Source organism: Aristolochia californica, unplaced genomic scaffold (genome assembly GCF_029961685.1).
Source record: "Aristolochia californica isolate CCGP_79_NKW_82.1479 unplaced genomic scaffold, dmAriCali1.0.hap1 SCAF_11, whole genome shotgun sequence".
NCBI classification, from domain to species: Eukaryota; Viridiplantae; Streptophyta; class Magnoliopsida; order Piperales; family Aristolochiaceae; genus Aristolochia; species Aristolochia californica.
This window is the reverse complement of record NW_027181782.1, coordinates 7,858,822-7,875,423: the sequence shown is the minus strand read 5'-3', so window position 1 is coordinate 7,875,423 and position 16,602 is coordinate 7,858,822.

The window sequence follows — 16,602 nt, the reverse complement described above, 5'->3', positions numbered from 1 at the left end:
AGCTCATTTGCGATTTGAGGTGGGTTGATGTGAAGTTTGAAGACGAAGACAAGGCGTTAATATTGCTGAATTCTTTGTCGAATTCTCCTACATACAAAAATTTGGTTACGACTTTGATGTGGGGAAAAGAAACTCTAGAATTGGAGGGAATCACAAGTGCTTTATTAGGCTTCCATCAGAGGCAGAAAGCCAGTGAAGAGACTTCATAAGGTGAAGGATTTGTGGTGAAGGGTAACCAGAAACGTGGAAGAAACAAGTCTCAAAGTGGATCGAGTAACAACAAATCTTGGTCTAAATCCCGGAAGAGGAAGGACATCACGTGTTTTAAGTGTGGGAAAAAGGGGCACATAAAACGAGATTGTGTAGAGAAAAAGAAAGGGAATGCATAGATCAGAGAGGGTCCATCAAAGTCTGCAAATGTAGTGGAAGAAGAAGCCTCAGAGTGTGGTTATGGGGATATGCTTTCTATCTCATCCATTTCAGATCATCTCAGAGATTCTTGGATTCTGGATTTGGCATGCTTTTTTCACATAATGCCAAATAAAGATAGGTTTCCCACCTACAAGTTAGTAAACTCTAGTTATGTTCTGATGGGTAATGATGCTTCATGCAAAGTTGTTGGAATAGGAAGTATACAAATTAAGATGTTTGATGGTGTGATTAGAACGTTGTGTGATGTTAGACACATACCTGATTTAAGAAAGAATCTGATTTCATTGGGCATTTTAGACTATAATGGATATAGTTACAAGTCTGTAAGTGGAATAATGAAAGTTAGTGAAGGTGTCTTTACAGTGATGAAGGACAAAAAATATCTGGCAATACCTATACACTGCAAGGTACCACAGTTGTAGATGGAATTGTTGTTGTAGAGTATGAGTCAAACTGTACAGTCTTGTGGCATATGTGGTTAGGTCATATGGGAGTGCGTGGGATGATGGAGCTTCATAAGAGAAATCTATTGAAGAGTATCAAAACATGCAAACTTGATTTCTGCAAGTTTTGTGTCCTTGGGCAACAGAATAAGGTGCAGTTCAAGGCAACCATACACAAGACGGAGGGGATTCTAGACTATGTTCACTCAGATGTTTGGGGGCCAGTAAGAGTAGCATCCCGAGGAGTACACATGTATTTCGAGACCTTTATTGATGACTACTCATGAAAAATTTGGGTGTACTTCATGCAGCACAAGTCAGAAATATTTGCCAAGTTTAGGTGTTGGAAAGCTGAAGTAGAGAACCAGAGAGGGAGGAAGATTAAATGCCTCCCATCAGAAAATGGTATTGAGTACACAAACTCAAAGTTCAACGAGTTGTGTGAGCAACATGGTGTTGTGGACTCAATAGCATACCGAGTCACACAACAAAGGAGGCAACAACAACTCACTCAATAGGATTTATTTCTTATATTACTTTGAGTAGGATTTATTTCTTATATTGTTTTAAGTAGGAGTTATTTCTAATTACTTTTATATATAGGGGCATTCTGGGGAATTATTGTAACCCTAACCCTAAAACTCCATGACGTGATCTATTTAAAGGAAAGAATGAATGAAATAGGTAAACTTTGAGATTTTAGAATAACCTAGTGTAAACAGGCTGAGATCACCTCTTGATCTCTGAGTTTAGGGTTTACTCCAAAAATCCAACCTATCCTTCACTTTCCATTGCCATCCATCTTCATCCACCTTCATCCATCATCATCCATAGTTGGAAGAGGAGCTTTCCGCCCCTTTTTTCGAGCCAAAAGAGAGGGTCTTCCCTCCTCCTCAGCGTCAACATCAAGCAGGGGTTCTAACCCTCTTGAAGAGCAGAAAAAGGAAGGGTTTCTGGTTCTTCCACGTAAAGGACTAATGGAACTCCTCTAGTTTGGGAGTCATCATGGAAACAGAGCAGAAACATCCATCAATGTGAGCCAAGGGCTACCTCTAAGCTAGGACTTCAATCCTAGCATGAGCAGCAACCACATGAAACCCTGATTTACATGAGCAAGAAAAGGTACCTCTTTCAATCCCCTCTCCACTTGATAATATTTCAATTCTAGCTATAATTCTAGCACTAGAGGGGTTCATCAAAAGGGAGACTGATCACGTGTAGAAGACCAGTCAAAGAAGGGATCTTTAACCCTCCTTACCGAATTCAGCAACTCAATACCAGTGCTGGATTCACAAATCCCACGTCGTGTTACTCAATCCATGACCTAGGACCGTAACAACGTGGTATTCGAGCAGGGTAACATGGGGGATACTCTTAGCAATGAAGAAATCCAAATCAGGATACAAAAGATAGAAGATAGCCTTGAAACAGCACAACCAGTGTTGGGGAAGGTTTGTGGTTTGGAAGAAAAGATGAGCTGAGTCATCAGCATGCTAACTGAGTTGAGGGCAGAGAGACATCAGAGTCCAGAGGTGAGAGAGGTTGCTCAACCATATCACAGAAGAGGGGAGCAATGGCCTGGGCGCACTACTATCCAAGGACCCCAGGATGGAGGCACAGTTCCAAGGTACACCAAGTTAGAGTTTCCCTCTTTCAATGGTTCAGTTGATCCCTTAATTTGGTTGCGTAGATGTGAATTTTTTTTTTTTGAACCAAGGGACTACTGAATGGGATAAGGTGCAACTAGCCTCTTTCCATATGACAGATGAAGCCATGTTATGGGTTACTCAAGTAGAAAAAGAGAGACCAGGGATGACTTGGGGAGAATTTAAAAATCTGTGCACAGTTAGATTTGCCCCTCCCTCCAACAGCAACCCCCTGGGGGAGTTAGTCCTATTGCGACAAAACTATTCCAGGAAAAGTTGGCTCATGCTGGTGAAAGGGTATTGGTTGACCAAAAGGTCTCCCTATTCACAGCGGGTCTCAATACGGCTAGAGGTAGAACCCCTTATGCCTACAGATTTAGCTCATGCAATGAATATGGCCCGAACAATCGAACAATGACAACAGTTGTAGCAACGTAAGCCGGGTTGGTCGAGTGAGAAAAACACTTCCTCCACGTGGCAAGGGCGCTGCTATACTTCATCTCAAGGAGCATCACCAGCAATCCCATCCTCCAAACACACTCCGACTACGACTCGGGTAGCCGATCCCCGCCCTGGTAATCCCCTACAGAACTTTATAAAAAAATTAACGAGTGCGGAGATGGCAGAAAGGCGGTCCAAAAATTTATGTTATAACTCCGATGAGCAGTATCGGGTGGGGCACCAATGTAAATGATTGTTTTGGCTCTAGGTGGAGGATTCAGAGGATCTAGAGGAGCCAGAGGGTATTATCGAGGAGGAACCACCAGAGATATCCTCGCATGCTATTATTGGGCAAAAATTGCCTAAAACAATATGAGTCTGAGCTCATGTCATTGATCGAGAATTGGTGGGACTAGTCGACTTTGGGAGTACACACAATTTTTTGAATTTGACAGCCGCACAACATCTCCAGCTCCAGATACACACTCATCCGACAACCACTGTCTCAGTGGCCAATGGCGAGAAGGTCCCTAGCTATGGGATTAGTAAGGTGGTAACTTTTTCCATTAGCTCTACTTCGTTTAATGCTGAATTTTTTGTTATTCCCTTGGTGGGATTTGATATGGTATTAGGCATTAAATGGTTACAAACGTTGGGGCCCATTCTGTGGGACTTTTCGGCTTTAACCATGACCTTTGATTTGGCCGAGAGTCAGGTGCTCTTACAGTGCTGTCAGGTGGATAGGGCCCACTGCATGAACACTTTGCAGACATAGGAACAACCTGACAGTACTAGTGATGGTCTGGTTGAGGAGTTCTCTGATCTCTTCCAGGACCCTTCGGGTTTGCCTCCCCTGAGGCACTGTGACCATAGAATCTATCTGAAACTAGGATCTGAGGTAGTAGTCATGCGACCGTACTATTACCCACACCTTCAGAAGGACGAGATAGAGCGTTAGTGCCAAGAGATGTTGAAATAGGGTCTTATTTGTCCCAGTCGCTCCCCGTTCTCTTCACCCATCTTACTTGTGAAGAAACATGATGGGACATGGAGGTTCTGTGTGGATTATCAGGAGTTGAACGTGCAGACATTGAAAGACAAGTTTTCAATTCCGGTAGTGGATGAGCTCCTGGATGAGTTACATGGGTCGTGGTTATTCACTAAATTCGACCTCCGTTCGGGATACCATCAGGTCCGGATGCACCCCTCTGATATCGAGAAGACGATGTTCCGCAAGCACCATGGCCACTTTGAGTTCGTCGTCATGCCGTTCGGGTTATCGAGAAAGCCAGTGATGAGACTTCACAAGGTGAAGGACTTTTGGTGAAGGGTAACCAGGAACGTGGAAGAAACAAGTCTTAGAGTGAATCGAGTAACAACAAATCTCGGTCAAAAGCCCGGAAGAGGAGGACATCACGTGTTTTAAGTGCGGGAAAAAGGGGCACATAAAACGAGATTGTGTAGAGAAAAAGAAAGGGAATGCAGAGAACAGAGAGGGTCCATCAAAGTCTACAAATGTAGTGGAAGAAGAAGACTCAAAGTGTGGTTATGGGGATATGCTTTCTATCTCATCCAGTTCAGATCATCTCATAGATTCTTGGATTCTGGATTTGGCATGATCTCTTCACATGATGCCAAATAAAGATAGGTTTCATACCTACAGGTTAGTAAACTCTAGTTCTGTTCTGATGGGTAATGATGCTTCATGCAAAGTTGTTGGAATAGGAAGTATACAAATTAAAATGTTTGATGCTGTGATTAGAACGTTGTGTGATGTTAGACACATACCTGATTTAAGAAAGAATCTGATTTCATTGGGCATTTTAGACTATAATGGATATAGTTACAATTCTGTAAGTGGAATAATGAAAGTTAGTAAAGGTGTCTTTATAGTGATGAAGGACAGAAAATATCTGGCAATATCTATACACTGCAAGGTACCATAGTTGTAGGTGGAGTTGTTGTTGTAGGTATGAGTCAGAGTGTAGAGTCTTGTGGCATATGCGGTTAGGTCATATGGGAGTGCATGGGATGATGGAGCTAATAAGAGAAATCTATTAAAGAGTATCTAAACATGCAAACTTGATTTCTGAAAGTTTTGTGTCCTTGGGAAACAAAATAAGGTGCAGTTCAAGGCAACCATACACAAGACGGAGGGGATTCTAAACTATGTTCACTCAGATGTTTGGGGGCCAGCAAGAGTAGCATCCCGAGGAGGACCTACCAGTATTTTAATCTGACCTTTGCGTGTCCCGGGACTCGAACTCGTGATGTGGGTGCCCGCTTTGATACCAAATATTAAGCATCTAGCCATTACTACCCAAAAGACAGGCCTGTTAGGAGCGGAAGACATAGGTACTTAACTCAAGGCCATAACACATGGAATTAAGAGACACTTCATAGTACGCAAGACACTACAACATAATGGTGTGGTGAAAAGGATGAACAAAACTATAGCTGAAAAAGTTCAAGGTCTCAGATTGAATGTAGGGCTTGCAAAGAACTTCTGGGTAGAAGCAATGAATATGGCATGTTTCTTGATTAACAAATATCCTAGGGCAACACTAGATGGGAAAGTATCAGAGGAGGTGTCGACAGGCAGTGAAGTAGACTACTTCGGCTTGAGAGTGTTTGGTTGTCTAGCCTATGCACTTGTTTCTAGTGAGGAGAGGTCGAAGCTTGATGCGAAGTCTAAATAATGTATCTTTCTGGGCTATTAGAAAGGGGTGAAAGGCTTCAAGCTCTAGGATCCGAAGGCAAACGAAATGGTGATCAGTAGGGATGTGGTTTTTGATGGAAAAACCATGTTGTAATGTAGTCAAGAAGAAGAGAAACAAGTGCCAAAAAATTGCAGCACCAATGAGCATGTGGAGCTAGAGAACCATGGTACAGAAAATGATACTCAACATGCAGAAAGTTCTAGCTCAGGTGATTAACAACATCACCGCATAGTCATAGACAGACCCAAACACACTATCAAGCCACCTACCAGGTATGATTTTGAAGATTTAGTTTCTTATGCGCTTATTACTAGTAGCAGGGATCCTTCTACTTTTCAGGAGGCAATACAAAGCCAGGAAAAAAGTAGATGGATGGGTGCTATGGTGGAGGAGATGGAGTCTCTGCATAAAAACCAGTTATGGAAGTTGGTGGAGTTTCCCAAGGGGAAGAGAGTGATAGAGGACTTGATATGTCTCCAATTGCTAGATGAGAAACGGCCCCCAACCTATTGTTCCACGTGGAGTCCTAAGTTATGCTTTCTTTCTTAAGGGGTGAATATTCGCCAAGGTGGAGATTGTTGAGCATATGACTCATATAATATAAGGTTGGGGGGATATTAATGTACATGGGTATTTGTGTCTTTTTGACATAAATACGTCTAGGGTTTAATATTATATAAGGATTATGTAACCCTAATTATCATTAGTGAAGAATTATCCCTGTCACTCCGGTGGACGTAGGCTCAGCCGAACCACCGTAAATTTATCTTGTTTGTTCCTATGTTTTTCGTTCTTCCGTCATCGAAGATTCTTCTATTAACTGTTTCTCATGAGAAACATTTCTCATAGAGACACAATTGCTCTCAATTTCTGGTACTTACAACTCCCTCGACAACATGATGCCATGAATAACCTTGATGGGAGGTTTGCTAAAACTATCTACGGTTTGGTCCCCTATCTTGTAACTCACTCACCCCTTTAGTTTTACACCATCGCTGAGAGTGACCAAAGAGTGGAAGTGCCAAATAGAAGTAGAGAACGACGGTGATTTCTACGGAATCTGATTGTATAGACGGAGGTATGATTTCTGCCTTCTGTTTACATTTTATATTCAATGAATTTCATAAGGATAATTATAAATTCATGTTAAGCTTACAGTAGAGTAGACCTCTGATCCTGCATATCAATTCCTTCTCACTCTTTGTTTCTGTGAGGAGCATCGCTTTTACGACGAAGGTAGACCCGAACGTCGAATAGAAGTCGATGCGTGGCAGTGATCACCGCAAGCACCGTCTGGTGTCGGAAATGGCCAGTGTCGAATTTGATGAAGGCAGACCAGCGGTTCTTGGCAGAAGGCTCACTCTGTGCGCTCCTCGGGGCGATGGCCAGCTACTATCGCATCAGTGAAATGCATTGGAGGCGGCACTGACGACCATTACGAAAGGTTCACCGGCAGAACGTCAATGAACCTTAGTTTCTGCACGCGGCTGGAGGTTGAAGACGACCTCTAGTTCGCAAAAACATAAAAATTAAAATCATAAGGTTTTTAAGTAAATAGATTCCTAGTTGTGTTTTGGGCTGAGTCATATGTGACTCATCGTTCCAACTTGGAAACCGAGTCACAAGCAGTTCGAGTTGACTCGCCATTCCAACTCGTTGAAGCGAATTGCCCGAGAGAGGAATGAGCAGACTTGGTTCTCAAAGAATTATGTTTGTGCTAGTGAGGATTCGAACTCGAGCGTTGGCAAAAAATTTGGCGCCAGTGACCATTTGACGATTGGCCGTCGTGTGTCAAATATGTTGAACATTATATATTTATTTCTTGTAATTGTTTTTTATGAATTTTTAGCATAAACTTATATGCATAAAATTAAAGTTATGCATAATATTATATTTTTTAATTATGCATATATTCTGAGAATATTTTGTGCATAATGATAACATGTTAGTGTATGCAATTCATGCTATTCTCATACAAATTTATGATTTAATGTCTAGTGATCCATATAATTTTTATTAATTAGAGAGTAGCCACAACATCTTTAATTTAATAAAAAATATATATTATAATTAGGATCACATAAAGAATATTAGACATTAATTGTAACTAATTTTAATTGATATAATAAATTTTATCCCACATGAATTTTTATTATATTTGAGTTTAGTAGTTAGGATAAAATATCAAGTTATTCATAATTTACCCATATGAATTATGAATTCAAAAATAATTTGATAGTTTTATCATAAAGAAAAAGTAGATATTAATTGTAATTAATTATACTCAATATAATAAATTTTAGCCCACATGAAATTTTTATTATATTTGAGTTTTTTAGTTAGGATAAAATATCAAATTATTCATAATTTACCCACATGAATTATGAATTCATAAATAATTTGATAGTTTTATCATAAAGTTTAATCATAAAGATCTGCTTGAATTAAAATTTTTGGCCCACATGCATTTTTTTATGTCAATAGATTCAATTTTTAAGCATGATTTACATTGGTAAAACATGAAACTTTTTGTAGGCCTCAGTTTTAGCATAAGCATGTAATTTGTAATTTTATGCAGTTGTACAACCTGGAAATTTCTCTGATATTCGTTGTGATATCCCTGATATTAAGGGAGATAACTATAAGGTCTGTAAAGAGAAAATTCTTCTTCATTTAGGATGGATGGACATAGACTATGCTATTAGGAAAAACGAACTACCATCAATTATTGATACCAACATTGCAATTGAAATCACACTTTATGAACGATGGGAGTGATCTAATCGCCTTAGTGTAATGTTCATTAAGACTAGAATTGCTGCTGGTATTCGTGGTTCTGTTGATCAGCATAAAAATGTCAAAGATTTGCTGAAAGCCTTTGATGAACAATTTGTCACTTCATATAAGGCACTAGCAAGCACCCTAATCATGAAGCTCTCATCCCTAAGGCACCCCAGTATGAGAGGTGTGCGTGAGCACATCTTAAAATGAGGGATATTGCAGCTCACTTGAAGAAACTCGAGGTTGAAATATTGGAATCTTTCCTGGTGCACTACATCTTGAATAGCCTTCCGCACCAATATGAACCCTTCAAAATCTCATACAACACACATCAGGATAAATGGTCAATTAATGAACTTTTGACCACGTGTGTTCAAGAGGAAGGGAGACTGGTGATAGAACATGGAGAAAGTGTCATGCTGGCAATGCATGGAAAGGGCAAATATCAAGCAAAACATAAAGGTAAGGGTAAAATACCCCCAATCCGATTTTAAGAAAGATTCCAAGTGTTTCTTTTGTAAAAAGAAGGGATACATGAAGAAGGAATGCGTCAAGTTTCAGAAATGGCTTGCGGACAATGGTAATCCAACCTCATTTGTTTGTTATGAATCTAATATGGTTAATGTCAAATTTAACACATGGTGGATTGATTCTGGATCAACAATCCATATCTCGAATTCCTTGTAGGGTTTGCAAAACCTAAAAAAACTAGTGGGAAGTAAGCATAACATTTTCTCAGGAGATAAGATGAGGTCACATGTGGAAGCTATAGGAACTTGCTATTTAAGTTTAAGTCGTGGCTTTGTTTTAAAATTAGACAAGTCCTTTTATGTTCCAAGTTTTTCTTGAAACTTGATTTCAGTTTCAAGGCTTGTACCTTATGAATATTCCTTTAATTTTTCAGACTCATCTTTCAGTTTATATTTTAAGTATGATTGTGTTGGGAATGGTAATTTGTCCGATGGTCTTTATAGCATTAATTTACAAAACAATGCCACTTATGATTCAATACATGTTCACACTAGTACAAAAAGAGGTGTTATTAATGAGGATTCATTTACATTGTGACACTGGAGATTAGGTCATATCTCTATGGAAAGAATGAAAAATTAGTAAATGAAGGGGTACTTAATACTCTGGATTTTACTGATTTTAAAATTTGTATAGACTGCATTAAGGGAAAGCAGACTAACAAGTCAAAGAAAGGTGCAAATAGAAGTTCAACCATATTAGAGATCATACATATTGATATATGTAGTCCAGACATGGACTCACATGGTCAGAAATACTTCATCTCTTTTATAGATGATTACTCATGATACATGTATCTCTACATGCATTGTAACAAGAATGAAGAATAGATGCCTTTAAGATCTTTAAAGCCGAAGTAGAGACAAAATGCGATAAATAAATTAAGATCGTGATATCAGATAGAGGTGGAGAATACTATGGTAGATACATAGAGAATGGACAAGCCCCTAGGCCATTTGCAAAGTTTCTTCAAGAACATGGGATTGTTACCCAATATACCATACCTGGTTCACCAGACCAAAATGGTGTAGTAGAAAAAAGAAACCATAAACATTATTAGGCATGGTGCAGAGTATGCTTAGTAGCTCCAATATTCCTAGATCCTTGTGGGTTGAAGCACTTAAGACGACAATGTATATATTAAACTGAGTTCCAACCAAGGTTGTTCCTAAAACGCCATTTGAATTATGGAAAGGTTGGAAACCGAGTTTACGACATATGCACGTTTGGGGATGCCTGTCTGAAGTGAGAATTTATAATCCATAAGTGAAGATGCTGGACCCAAGGACCATTAGTGGGTATTTCATTGGATATGCTGAAAGGTCCAAAGGTTACAGATTTTATTGTCCATCTCACAACACTAGGATTGTGGAATCAAGAAATACAAAGTTTCTTGAAAATGACTTGATCAGTGGGAGAAATCCAACTTGGAACATAGGTTTTGAGAAGGATCATTCAAAATCTCAAACTTCTACCTCAAGTGATAGATTGGTTATTGTTTACAACACCCCTCAAGTACAAACTGGTGTTGAACAACCAATCATTGAAGTTCCACAAGTTGCTGACAACATTCTAGTAGATCAGGTAGTTCAAGAGTGTCCAAACACTTTTGAGCAACTAGTTGAACCACATACTTCTCAGGAATATGATGGTACAATATTAAGAAGATCTACTAGATGAAAGAGATCAATAATTCCTAATGATTATGTTGAGTATTTGCAAGAATCTGACTACAACATCAGAGCTGAAAATGATCCCAAGTTCTTTTCACAAGCCATGAGAGCCAAATAATCAGAATTATGGTACAATGCCATGAAGGAAGAGATGAATTCTATGAAGAGTAACGAAGTCTGGGATCTTGTTGAGTTGGCTAGTGGATTTAAAGCCATTGGATGTAAATGGGTCTTTCAGACAAAGAAAGACTCATTAGGTAACATTGAGAGATACAAGGCAAGACTCGTTGCTAAGGGATTCACATAGAAAGAAGGAATCGATTACATGGAAACTTTTTCTTCTGTATCTAAGAAAGATTTCTTGCACATTATTTTGGCATTAGTAGCCCATTTTGACTTAGAGTTGCAACAAATGTATGTGAAAACGACATTTCTCAATGGAGAACTAGAGGAGGAAGTTTACATGAAACAACCTGAAAGATTCCCCTCCAGTGATGGTGAGAAATTGGTTTGAAAGCTAAAAACGTCCATATATGGATTAAAACAAGCATCTCGCCATTGGTATTTGAAATTCTATAATGTAATTTCTTCATTCGATTTTGTAGAAAACATTATGGAACAATGTATGTACGATAAGGTCAGTGAGAGTAAAATTTGTTTTCTTGTTTTATATGTGGATGACATTTTGCTAGCAACCAATGATAAGGGTTTTCTACATGAGGTGAAACAATTTCTCTCTAAAAATTTCGATATGAAGGATATGGGTGAGGCATCTTATGTGATTGGCATTAAGATTCATAAAGATAGATTTCAAGGTATCTTATTTCTGTCTCAGGAACCCTATATTAATAAAGTTTTAGAGAGAATTCGAATGAAGGATATTTCACCAAGTGTAGCTCCCATTTGTGAAGGGTGATAGGTTCAATTTGAACCAATGCCCGAAGAATGACCTTGAAATAGAACAAATGACGGACATTCCATATGCTTCTACTATCGGAAGCCTATTGTATGTTCAAGTCTACACAAGACCTAACATTGCATTTGTTGTAGGAATGTTGAGACGATATCAGAGTAATCTAGGGATAGACCACTGGAGAGCTGCAAAGAAATTAATGAGGTACCTTCAAGGAACCAAAGACTACATGTTGACGTATAAACGAACGAAAAATTTAGAAGTAATTGGCTACTCAGATTCTGACTTTGCTGGTTGTATTGATTCATGCAAATCAACATCAGGATACATTTTCTTGATGACCAGTGAAGCTATATCATGGAGGAGTGCCAAATAAACTTTGACTTCCACTTCCACTATGGAAGTCGAGTTAATTTTCTATTTTGAGGCTACTTCACATGGTGTTTGGCTTAAGAGTTATATTTCTGGGCTTAGAATTATGGATTCTATCTCTAGGCCATTGAGAATATATTGCGACAATTCAGATACTATTTTTATGACCAAGAACAATAATAGTGGAAGTCAAAGTAAACACATCGACATAAAATATTTGGCCATAAGAGAACGTGTTAAAGAAAAGAAAGTGGTCATTGAGCACGTAAGCACTGAAGTAATGTTAGCTGATCCTTTGACAAAGGATATGCCACCGTTTAAATTCAAGGATCATGTCGTAAATATGGGACTTGGTTCCATTATGTAATTTTACATTCTATGAACAATGTTATTTCAGTGAAATTCTTAATTATTGTGATGTTTTTTCTCATATTTATGTGCACCTTAATTTTGAGAAAATTCATTTGTGTTGGACAAGGAGTAAACATAGGGTTTATTCATAAAGTATAATAAATAAATACATAGTAATATATGGAAGGTTAATATATTGAAGGTAATACTCGTCATTAGAGGACCTGTCACCATGATTCATGTATTTATTACTTAAATTCAGATTATCGATGGGTTTAAGATTATATTTGAAGTTTGGACCAAGTGGGAGAAATAATTTCGATTCCTTCTCACTCTTTGTTTATGTGAGGAGCATTGTTTTTACGACGAAGGTAGACCCGAACGACGAATAGATGTTGGTGCGTGGCCGTGATCACCACAAGCACCGTCTGGTATCGGAAAACTGTAAACTTAACATGAATTTCTAATTATCCTCATCAAATTCTTTGAATAAAAAATATAAACGGAAGCCAAAAATCATACCTCCGTCCATACGATCAGATTCCGTAGAAATCACCATCGTTCTCGGCTTCTATTTGGCACTTCCGCTCTCTGATCACTCTTAGTGATAGTGTAAAACTGAAGGGGTGAGCGAGTTACAAGATAGGGGACCAAACCGTAGATAGTTTTAGCCAACCTCCCATCAAGGTTAATCATGGCATCATATTATCGAGGGAGTTGCAACTGTAGGGAGTTGCAACTGCCAGAAGTTGAGTTCAATTGTGTCTCTATGAGAAACTGTTTCTCATGAGAAACGGTTAACATCTTCATCATAAAGACTGAGAATCAATGTATTAATTAGTTTAAACACATAATTACCCTCATTGGTCACTTGATGTCATCCTTACTCATTGTAGATGAAACACAACATTTTTTGAGTCATATTTAATATGTCCACACATAGCATTGGCCAATTTTATATTTTTATCCCTCAATCGACATCCCAAAAGAGGTCCAGATATGTCACTCGGTGTTCCAAGAAAGACCCACATCATCTTGTTAGACAACTGATAAGCTCCACATAATCCTCTTATGGTTACCTAGTTGAGGACCAAATTCCCCACTGCTCTGTAACAATATTGACATAAAGAAATTCATGTGTACTCATCAATGATTCTCTATAACTTCATACGTACCCCAACAGAAAGAAAATGGAACAGAATTTAATTGCGGCATAAAACACAATAGAAGATACCATTTATCAACAAGTAAGGAACATCTACAAGTGCTTAATAACTCCACTATTACCATCAACTAACAAACTAAAGAACCTCATTCATGTTATAGAAAGGAATATAGGATAGAACTGGATAGACGCATGCAATTTAATACAAGAAATTTTTTTAACAAGTAAGAACACCTACAAGTGGTTATTGATTTCACTGTTATCAACAACTAACAATTGAGAAAATCAAACATGGTACAAAAAGGAATATAAGATAGAATTGATTAATTGCATACAATATAACACGAGATGCAATTCATTAACAAGTAAGAACACCTACAATTAGTCATTGACTCCACTATTACTAACAACTAACAACTAGGAACCTCATACATAGTACAATTTGGAATATAGGATAGAACTGAATAGATGCATGCAATTTAATACAAGAAAATTTTTTAACAAGTAAGAACACCTACAAGTGGTTATTGATTTCACTGTTATCAACAACTAACAATTGAGAAAATCAAACATGGTACAAAAAGGAATATAAGACAGAATTGATTAATTGCATACAATATAGCACAAGATGCAATTCATTAACAAGTAAGAACACCTACAATTAGTCATTGACTTCACTATTACTAACAACTAACAACTAGGAACCTCATACATAGTACAATTTGGAATATAGGATGAACTGAATAACTATAAACAAGATAATGCAAGATTCAATTAATTAATGAGTAAGAACACCTACAAGTGATTATTGGTTCCACTACACCAATACTAAAGGCTAACGACTAAATACCAAACATATTACCATTCATCACCATTTGTGTGCATGCATATTAGATGCATCAACTTAATAGAAAACAAAATACTAAATCAACAATACCAGAAATATATAAATAAGAAAAGAAGCAAGAGAGGAACCCATACTCAAATACCCAAACATCTTAAAAGATTATAGATATCTTCCCCAAAATAAAGCTTACTCTAGCTTAGGTTGACGTACATTTCGAAACTTTACTTCCTAAAAAAAATTAAAAGATAAACCCTCTAAATAAAACCTAATTAAGAAATATTCTTCATTTTACTACGGTCGTACGCACCCTTCAAAATAATTTATATATGCTAAGCTCCTTAATATCGAAGAAGAACCTATTTGACGTAATTCAACTCTATCTATCTAAAAGAACAACGGGTTCGCTTTCTCAAGAGTCACCAACAAAAAATCCAGGAAATCTAAAGGGAACAAAGAAGAGAGGGAAACAAATGACTCATTTTCAGACTTATCGCATTGCCACTTCCTCTTGTCGCTCTACAATCTCTACTTCCTTCTTCTTTCTTGGCTATTCCTTTCTCTTTGCCACTCTCTTTGTCTTTCTCTTTCGCTCTCTCTTCTTTTCCAACGATGTTATTCATCTCGAGGTAAGTCAATCGGAGTTTACAGATCCCATCGAGGTAAATTCATCTTCTCTTATTCCTTTTGAACCACAATACGTTACTCGACCCATTGCCTTAAGAAAAGAACCCAGAACTTGCACTAGGCCCTCTAATTCTCACCCCATATCCAATTTTGTGTCTCACCATCGTTTATCCTCTTCATGTTGTCAATTTGTTGCACCTATCTCCTCCATCTCAGTCCCATAGTTCTATCAAGAGACTCTAATACATCTAGGGTGGAAGGCAACAATGGACGAAGAAATGCAGACACTCTATGAAAATCAGACATGGGCTTTAGTTCCTCTTCCATCAGATAAAAAATGTGTCGGTTTTAAGTGAGTTTTTATAGTTAAACACAATTCGGATAGGTCAGTTGCTCGCCTTAAGGCCCGCCTTATTGCTAAAGGCTATATGCAGTGTTATGGGATCAATTATGAGGAAACATTCTCTCTGGTGGCCAAAATAAACTTGATAGGTATTTTATTATCTCTTACTGTTAATTCTTCTTGGTCGGTCCATTTGCTTGACGTGAAAAAGGCTTTTCTCAATGGGGACATAAAGGAAGAAATTTATATGTAACAACCATCTGGATTTGTGGTTGAGGGGGAGTCAGTATGTCGATTGAAGAAATCTCTTTATGGTCTGAAACAGTCTCCTCGTGCACGATTTGATAAATTTAGCCAAGCACTCATACAGGCCAGATTTCATATATGTTCCATAGATTACTCTTATTTCTTAAAGACACATCTAAAGGCAAACTGATTTTTGCCGTATATGTTGATGATATTGTCTTAATCGGTAGTGATCCCGAGGGCATTTAGGAAAGCAAGGAAAAGATATGTGATGAATTCAAGACAAAAGATCGTAGACTAAAATAATTTTTGGGTATTGAAGTACTACAGTCCAAACATGGGATTATACTACCTAAAAGGAAGTATGTATTTGATCTACTAGAGGAGACATAAATGATGGGGTGTACACCAGGAGAAACCCCTATGGATTCGAATACAAATTTTTTTGTAGACACTAGAAAAGATGTGGATATTGAAAAATATCAAAGACTTATGGGGAAACTCATTTATCTCTGTGTAATAAGGCCGGATATATCATATATAGTAAGTGTGGTGAGTCAATACATGCACAGACCACAACTTACTCATTGGCAAGCAATAGAAAGAATTTTGCAATATTTTAAAGGAGCTCCAGGAAGAGGGCTTCTCTATAAGAACCATGGTCACTTCAACATAGAAGGGTTCTCAGATGTAGACTTGGTTGGATCCTCGGATGACAGAAAATCTACTTTGGAATATTGTACAATGGTTGGAGGGAAATTGGTTATATGAAGAAGCAAGATGCAAAATGTACTTGCAGGGTCTAGTGCAGAAGCATAATACAGGGCCATGACACACAGAGTTAGTGAGCTTCTATGGATCAGATCACTTCTTACTAAACTGGGATTCTATAAAGAAGCTCTTATGGATCTACATTGTGATAATCAGGTGGAAATACATATCTCCTATAATCCGGTCTTCTATGAGAGAACAAAGCACATTGAAGTAGAATGCCATTTCATACGAGAGAAATTCCAAGCCGACATATTATATCTCAAACATATCTCCTCACAAGGGTAAGTTGCAGATATTCTC